This window comes from Mirounga leonina, unplaced genomic scaffold (assembly GCF_011800145.1).
Source record: "Mirounga leonina isolate KUSES-001 unplaced genomic scaffold, KU_Mleo_1.0 Mir_115, whole genome shotgun sequence".
Taxonomy (NCBI): Eukaryota; Metazoa; Chordata; class Mammalia; order Carnivora; family Phocidae; genus Mirounga; species Mirounga leonina.
This window is the reverse complement of record NW_023270268.1, coordinates 8,072,214-8,078,601: the sequence shown is the minus strand read 5'-3', so window position 1 is coordinate 8,078,601 and position 6,388 is coordinate 8,072,214. Positions and strand designations below refer to the sequence as shown.

At 43.9% G+C, this 6,388-nt stretch overlaps 1 long non-coding RNA gene across 1 annotated transcript in view; it reads left to right on the top strand.

Moving 5' to 3' along the window:
• The window catches only part of LOC118002157, a 55,290-nt gene extending 50,140 nt beyond the window's left edge, over positions 1-5,150 (top strand). Inside the window, exon 4 of the long non-coding RNA XR_004676968.1 lies at positions 5,125-5,150. This is a non-coding gene — a long non-coding RNA (uncharacterized LOC118002157). The remainder of the gene's footprint in view (positions 1-5,124) is intronic.
• The last annotated feature ends 1,238 nt before the right edge of the window (positions 5,151-6,388 follow it).

Below are 6,388 nucleotides of genomic sequence, written 5' to 3'. Positions count from 1 at the left end.
AAAGAAAGAAAGAAAGAAAGAAAGAAAGAAAGAAAGAAAGAAAGAAAAGAAAAGAGAGGAAGGAAGGAAGGAATACTAGCAGGGAGAGATGGAAGGAAGAGAGGGTCAGGGAATAATCTTATCATGGCACATCTCAGCTCCATGCCCCTCTTCTAAAAGAAAGAATCACTGTTGCAAGGAGCAGGCCTGCATAGAGGGAGGATCTGAGAGGGAGAGCCCATAAACAGAAGGCTGGCCTCCTCCAAGAATCTTGGAGACCCTCAGCCTATCTTAGAAGTTAAATTGAAAATTGATTAAAGTTAGAAGTGCAATCACTTGGATGCTTGAGGTTTCAAAATTCACTCAAAATTCACTTCCATGGTAATTAAAAAAAAAAAAAAACACTGGAGGAAATTGAACTCATAATCAATTTGTTTATGATGTTCTTTGGCTTTAACTTCTGACTTTCACAAAGGATTTAAAACAACCTGAGAGTGTCCCTGAATTCCTCATAGACCAAAGCCCTCCTTCCCCGGGGCAGCTGAAGCTTGCCCCGGGGATCATCTGGAATGAGTTGTACTTTCTAAGGAACATCTTGGCTACCTAGGAAGGTGGTACAGAGAGCTGAGTCCATTCGGGAGAGAACATTTATCCAGAAGAGCTTTTGTTCTGAGTATAAGCCCTGAAGAAGGCACTTGGAAATTGTCTTGGATAAAGTGTTTTTGTAAGCATTAGCAGTCCTTCATTAAGAAGATTGGAGCAATTAATGTTATCTTGATTAATGAAGCTACGTTAGCTTTCTAATTTCTAATGCTTCTTCCTTCTTGCCAGGCAAGAATTCGGAGCTGACTCAATGCAGCCCACCAGGCAGACTTGCACAATGCTGGAAATTGGCTGCAGCAGCTTTTCAGTGAAGTAATTGACAAAGTCGGGCCTGATCTACTTGTCTATCAGATTAGGCAAATAGAGCGTAGATTTTAAGGGCATGGATCCCAGACCTGAGTGCAAGTTCTAGCTTGGTCATCACCAAGCTTCAGTTCATTAACATGAAAAACAGTTTATTAGTATTAGCACCATCCTCAAAGTTGTTCTAGATCTATGGTTCTCAAAGTGAGGTCCTCAGACCAGTGACATCAGTGGTCACTTGGGGTCTTGCTAGAAATGCAAAATTGTGGTCCCCACCCTAGATCTACTGAATCATAAACTCTGAGAGTGAAGCCCAGAAATCTTTTTTATCAGCCCTCTGGGGCATTGTGATGCACGCTGGTCTGGAAACCACTATTCTAAGCAATGGCTCTTCACTCAGGTTGTTCATTACAAACACCCGGTGAGTTTTTAAAATGTACTGATGCCATGTTCCAACCCCAAGCAAGTCCAATATAACTGATCCCAGGTGGGGCCACCAAGCATTCCTATGTTTAAAAGCTCCCAAGTAATTCTAAAGTGTCATCACAGTTGTTCTGATGAGTAAGTGGCATGCACAGTGTATAGCATATAGTAATTTCCCAAATGCTATTTATCATTCAGTTATCTTTAATACAATAGATGAATATATGGCGGGTGATGCTTGAGTAGCTGCATCTGCTGGGTTCTTCTCACCTCTGCAGGGAGCTGCAGCAGCCCCCCTCCCCAGTTGTCTGCTAGGTATAAAGCTTGTGTTGGTTTGCAAAGTACAACAAGTCCTGGTTTTGGAGTAAGTCAGACCTGGTTTGAATGTGAGCATTGCCACTGACTGGCTAAATCACCTTAGAGAAGTCACTTAACCTCTCTGAGCTTCAGGGACATCACCACAAAATTAAGATGACACCATCTCACAGGCTGGCATTAGGAAAGCACTATGATCCACCTCTCTATTCTTTCTTCCTCTCTCTTTTCCCTCCTCTTCTTCTTTCCCTCATACTTCCCTTACTCTCTCCCTTCCTTGAGTTCCAAGACAAGTGGCACTCCAGTCATCAGTGCATTTCATTCATAGTTTGGCCACATAGGAACCCCCAAGACTGGCTCTCCTCCATTAAAGATTTCACGTGAGCCAACCCTCAGGAGCCAGACTCAAACTATCAGCTCCCTGGAGCCCTGCCTGATCCATCTCATCTCTGTAGCATGAAAGACCCTGATAGGCAGCAGGCACTTCCTGTGGGAGAGGAACTCACAATGATATTCCTGTAATTTTTTTATCCATTCTCCCAAACAGCCAACTCACAATATCTGGAAGAGAATTAGGGGGCCATTTCTTTATGGTGGTTTCTTATGTCCATGATATAGATTAAGGCAGGTCCTCCTGCAGATCAGAGGGATGTGGAATCAGTTTTTCTAATAAGCTAAAATCCATACCCAAAGGATGCTGTTGATCATATTTCATCTTGTAAGGTTTCCAGTAACAACCTCCAACCTCTTTCCTCTGGTCCAATGTACCAAGAGAAGAGGAAACATAAGATTGCCCATCAAGTCTGAAGATGATGTAAGTCCAGAAAGAATAGGAAATAAATAAACTGAGCAAATACATGTATTGTGTTCCACGTTGCTCTAAATTGAAAAGAGGAATATGAGGGGAAAGACTTCAGTTTTCAGGACTCAAGATTCACAGACAGTGGTATCCAGCACTTCCTAAGATCAGAGGCAAGACATAGGACACACACCCTTTTACATTTTCTGATGTGTTTCTTCTCTAAGATCTGGTTTCTGTCTGAATATTGAGTCTTATGCACAAAACCTGGTGTTGCCGAGAGCAACAGATGCTATCAGTGCCTCTCTGCACATTCCCTTGGGCCTTACCATTTTAGTGCACACTGGCCAATCTCCAGCTGCCAGCATCTGGGGTCTTCTGCCTGTGTGCAGAGCAGATCAGAAGGGTACTTCGGAATTAACCCTTCCTTCCTAAGAGGCCTCAGCCCCAGGTGGGATAAACCCGTGTGTTCTACACTGGTTTCCAGGGCTCTCCAGTGGAATCAAACTCCAGTTATCCACACAGCCACTAGCTTGATAAGAAACCCTTTATTGGCTGCCTGCCCTGCCCCACTTCCCCATGCCTCTCTCAGTGCCTCCTGCCATCCTCTCTCATGGGAACAACTTGCCTCAAATCCTTGTCTCTGGGTCTGCTTCTGGGGAATCTGAACTAAGACACAGAAGAATCCAAAGGTTGCATTGTGGTCACCACTTTCAGTAAGGATGTGGGGGTGGGGACTGCTCTATTGAACTTATCTCCACAGCTTAAATCTTACACCTGAGGCTGCTCACGGAGAGCCTTGCTCTTTCAGTCTACAAAGAGTTAATTTTCCTCTGGTCTACAATCTTCCAGGGCTGACAAAACAAATTGAGCTCTTGGAACTGGCATAGTAGAGATAAATTTATTAGTGCCCATTGAATTAGGAAGGAAGTTGACTGCTTGTTCTGTTTCTCTCTGCCTTGTTCTGGGTGATGATTCATATCCTAAGTGTCCTCCCTTGGGATGGATGTGACTAACAATGGCTCAGATAGCAGTGGCTTCTGCAATTCCAGTTCTGAGGAAGGCTACAGGATAGAGAGGTGGCATCAAAGATCAATCATTCAACTATTATGAGTGTTATGGAACAAGGGGGTGGATTATTTGTAAAAATTGGACATTGCCCAATTGTGGGAGGAGCTGGGGGAGTGAAGTTCTGAATGAGGGATCAGGAGGTCAAAGAATAAGCCCTAACTACACCTCCTGGAGTACAGGTAGACAAGTCAGAGCTTGCAGGGATCCCTGAGAAGCCAAGCATGTCCAGTTTCCCAAGCAGGACTGTCATGGAAAGAAAGCTATTGTTTCTGAGCTACCACCTCTGTACTTCCACAGTCACATTTCTGGTGGTGAGCTGGGGTTGTTGTGGTCAGCAGGACCAGCTGTCAGGAAGAACTGGACAAGGAGTGGAGGAGAAAGAGGATAAGCTAGAGTCGGCTGTTCATCTGCCCATTATTGTACCAGACCCCCAAGTTCTTCTGAGACTGATGGCTGGTGCCTCACTTCTGTCCCCCAAATTTGGGGCATGTTCCTCTGTTGACCAGCCCTGTCCTGAGCCGCTCAGGGATGGGCTTCTGGACAACCCAGTTCCAGGTTACAAGGTTGACAGCAGAATGACCCAGCACCGCCAAGTCAGGCAGAAGTCATCATGCCGAAAGACCCACCCGACACTCTGATCAAGTCTCCAGTTGCCTTTGTTTTTGTTTTTGCTTGTTTGTTTTAATATGTTCTCTCCTGTCCTCAGAAATAGGGAACTATTTATTACTGATTCATCTACTCCAAATGCTACGTGATTCTAAGATGAATTCACTAGAACAGTGATTCTCCATTGGGGGTGGTTTTGTTCACCAGGGGACATTTGGCAATGTCTGGAGACATTTTGGATGCCATGACTAGGAAGTTAGTAGACCTGAGGGATGCTGCTAAATATTCTATGATGCACAAGGCCCCCACAACAAAGAATTATCCCACCCAAAAGGTCAATAGTGTCATTGTTGAGAACCTTGCACCAGTAGTAAAAGCCTACTTCTGAATTTTTCACTTCCTTTATTTTGTTAATCAAGCACATACAGAAATACTAACAGAATACAAAAGCATCTATTGGTAGCTATGGGGTCTTATCACCTTCCTTTACCCAAAGACATGCATTCCACACCTAAACTTTTGTAATCATTTCAAGATGCTCCCTTTGTCTTTTCTGAACTGGGTACAATAATGACATCATCTTCAATACATCTCTAAGATGTAAAGCCTCCCCAGTTTCCCACCACCCCCTGACCAACCCAGATCTCTATTAGTCACTCTTGTGGTACCCTGAATGTTTCCTTTTCATCATCTGTCACAACAACCACACGTTAGTGTAATCATGGTTTGCTGGCTGCCTGCCCCACTATGATGTCAACATTATCTCACAACAGTCCTATGAGGAGCACATTCTTATCCCATTTTACAGATAAGGAGACTGAGTTTAGAAAGGCTGAATGCTTTGTCTCAGCTCACCCAGATAGCATGTGGAGGAATCTACTATAACAAAGTATCTGCTATAACAAATAGTCCTAAGAACAGATAAAATATTACTAACACAAAAAGTGAGATGGAATATCTGCTTCGTAAGTGTTTTCCCTTAAGTATTTGAATGAGAGCTCTGCTAAAATCCCTTCTGCTTGCAGGTCTGTGGATCAAGGCAGACCCAGCTCCCAGAATTATCAGCCAGCATGTGTAAGCTCTTCTCTACATAGCAGCTTGTAAGAAAAATGCAAATGAGGACGGCTAATTGCAAATTGCTCCAGCCCCATTTCGAGACCTTCTGCATGACTGAGCTAAAACTTCCTCCTAAGCAGACAGATGTGTTGACTCCTCTGTTCTGGAGCTTAGCTGCTTCCCTAGCAGGGAACCAAGCCTGTGGTGGAATGACATTGGTGTGCCCACTTCAGAACCTCTGAGGATTGTGGTCCCTGCTGAAATCTGCCCACCAAGGGCACAGCTGTGAACAGGATCCCTTCCATGTCTGCTGAGAGTGCAAGACCTAGGGCCTTGGCTTCATTTTTAATTATAAACTATTATGTTGCCATGTTAAAAGGTAGTCAGTGAAAATAACATAAACATGTATTAAGACATATGAGCTTAAGGGTGCTTGGGTGGCTCAGTCGGTTGAGCATCCAACTCTTGGTTTAGGCTCAGGTCATGATCTCAGGGTCGTGGGATCAAGACCCATGTCAGGCTCTTTGCTCAGCACGGGGTCTGCTTCAGATTCTCTCTCCCTCCTACTCACTCACTCTCTCTCTCAAATAAATAAGTAAATAAATAAATAAATAAAATATTGAGAAAAAAGACATATGAGTTTACACACACACACACATGCACAGACACATATATACATGAAGATGTATGACTATATAGTATGTAAGAGACTAGAAAGGTCAGGCTCTCCAAAAATGAGGGACAATACGTGGGTAAACTGTCTTTAAAATTTCACGAAGGTACAATTCAACAATGTCTTGGTGTTCATGTAGGCCTTTCCTATATTAAGTTAAACCAAACAAAATTGTCCTTTCTATAGGCAAAAAATATGGATAATATATGGTTTAACCAAATATATATATATATTCTCCAGGAGGCCCAGCAAGTGAGGGCCCCAAGCTCAGAGGAAATGGGGAAGCTAGCAGACCCCAGAGGCAGGGTCTCATGAATGGAGTATGGGGGACAGGATCCACAACTAAAATGGGGCAAAAGAAGGAAAATAAGGTGCTGTCTTGTCAGAGCTGGGCTGACAATAGGACAAGCAGCGAATGTCAGTAGCTGCTTTTCTCTGAGCTCCTGACCTAGGCTGGTTGGCCAGAAACTAGTGGGAGCTTCATTAAACCACAGCTGATAGGGAGCAGTCATCCTGCAAAGTCCAGCATCAGACAAAGGGGCTGCTTGTGGAGAAGGGTC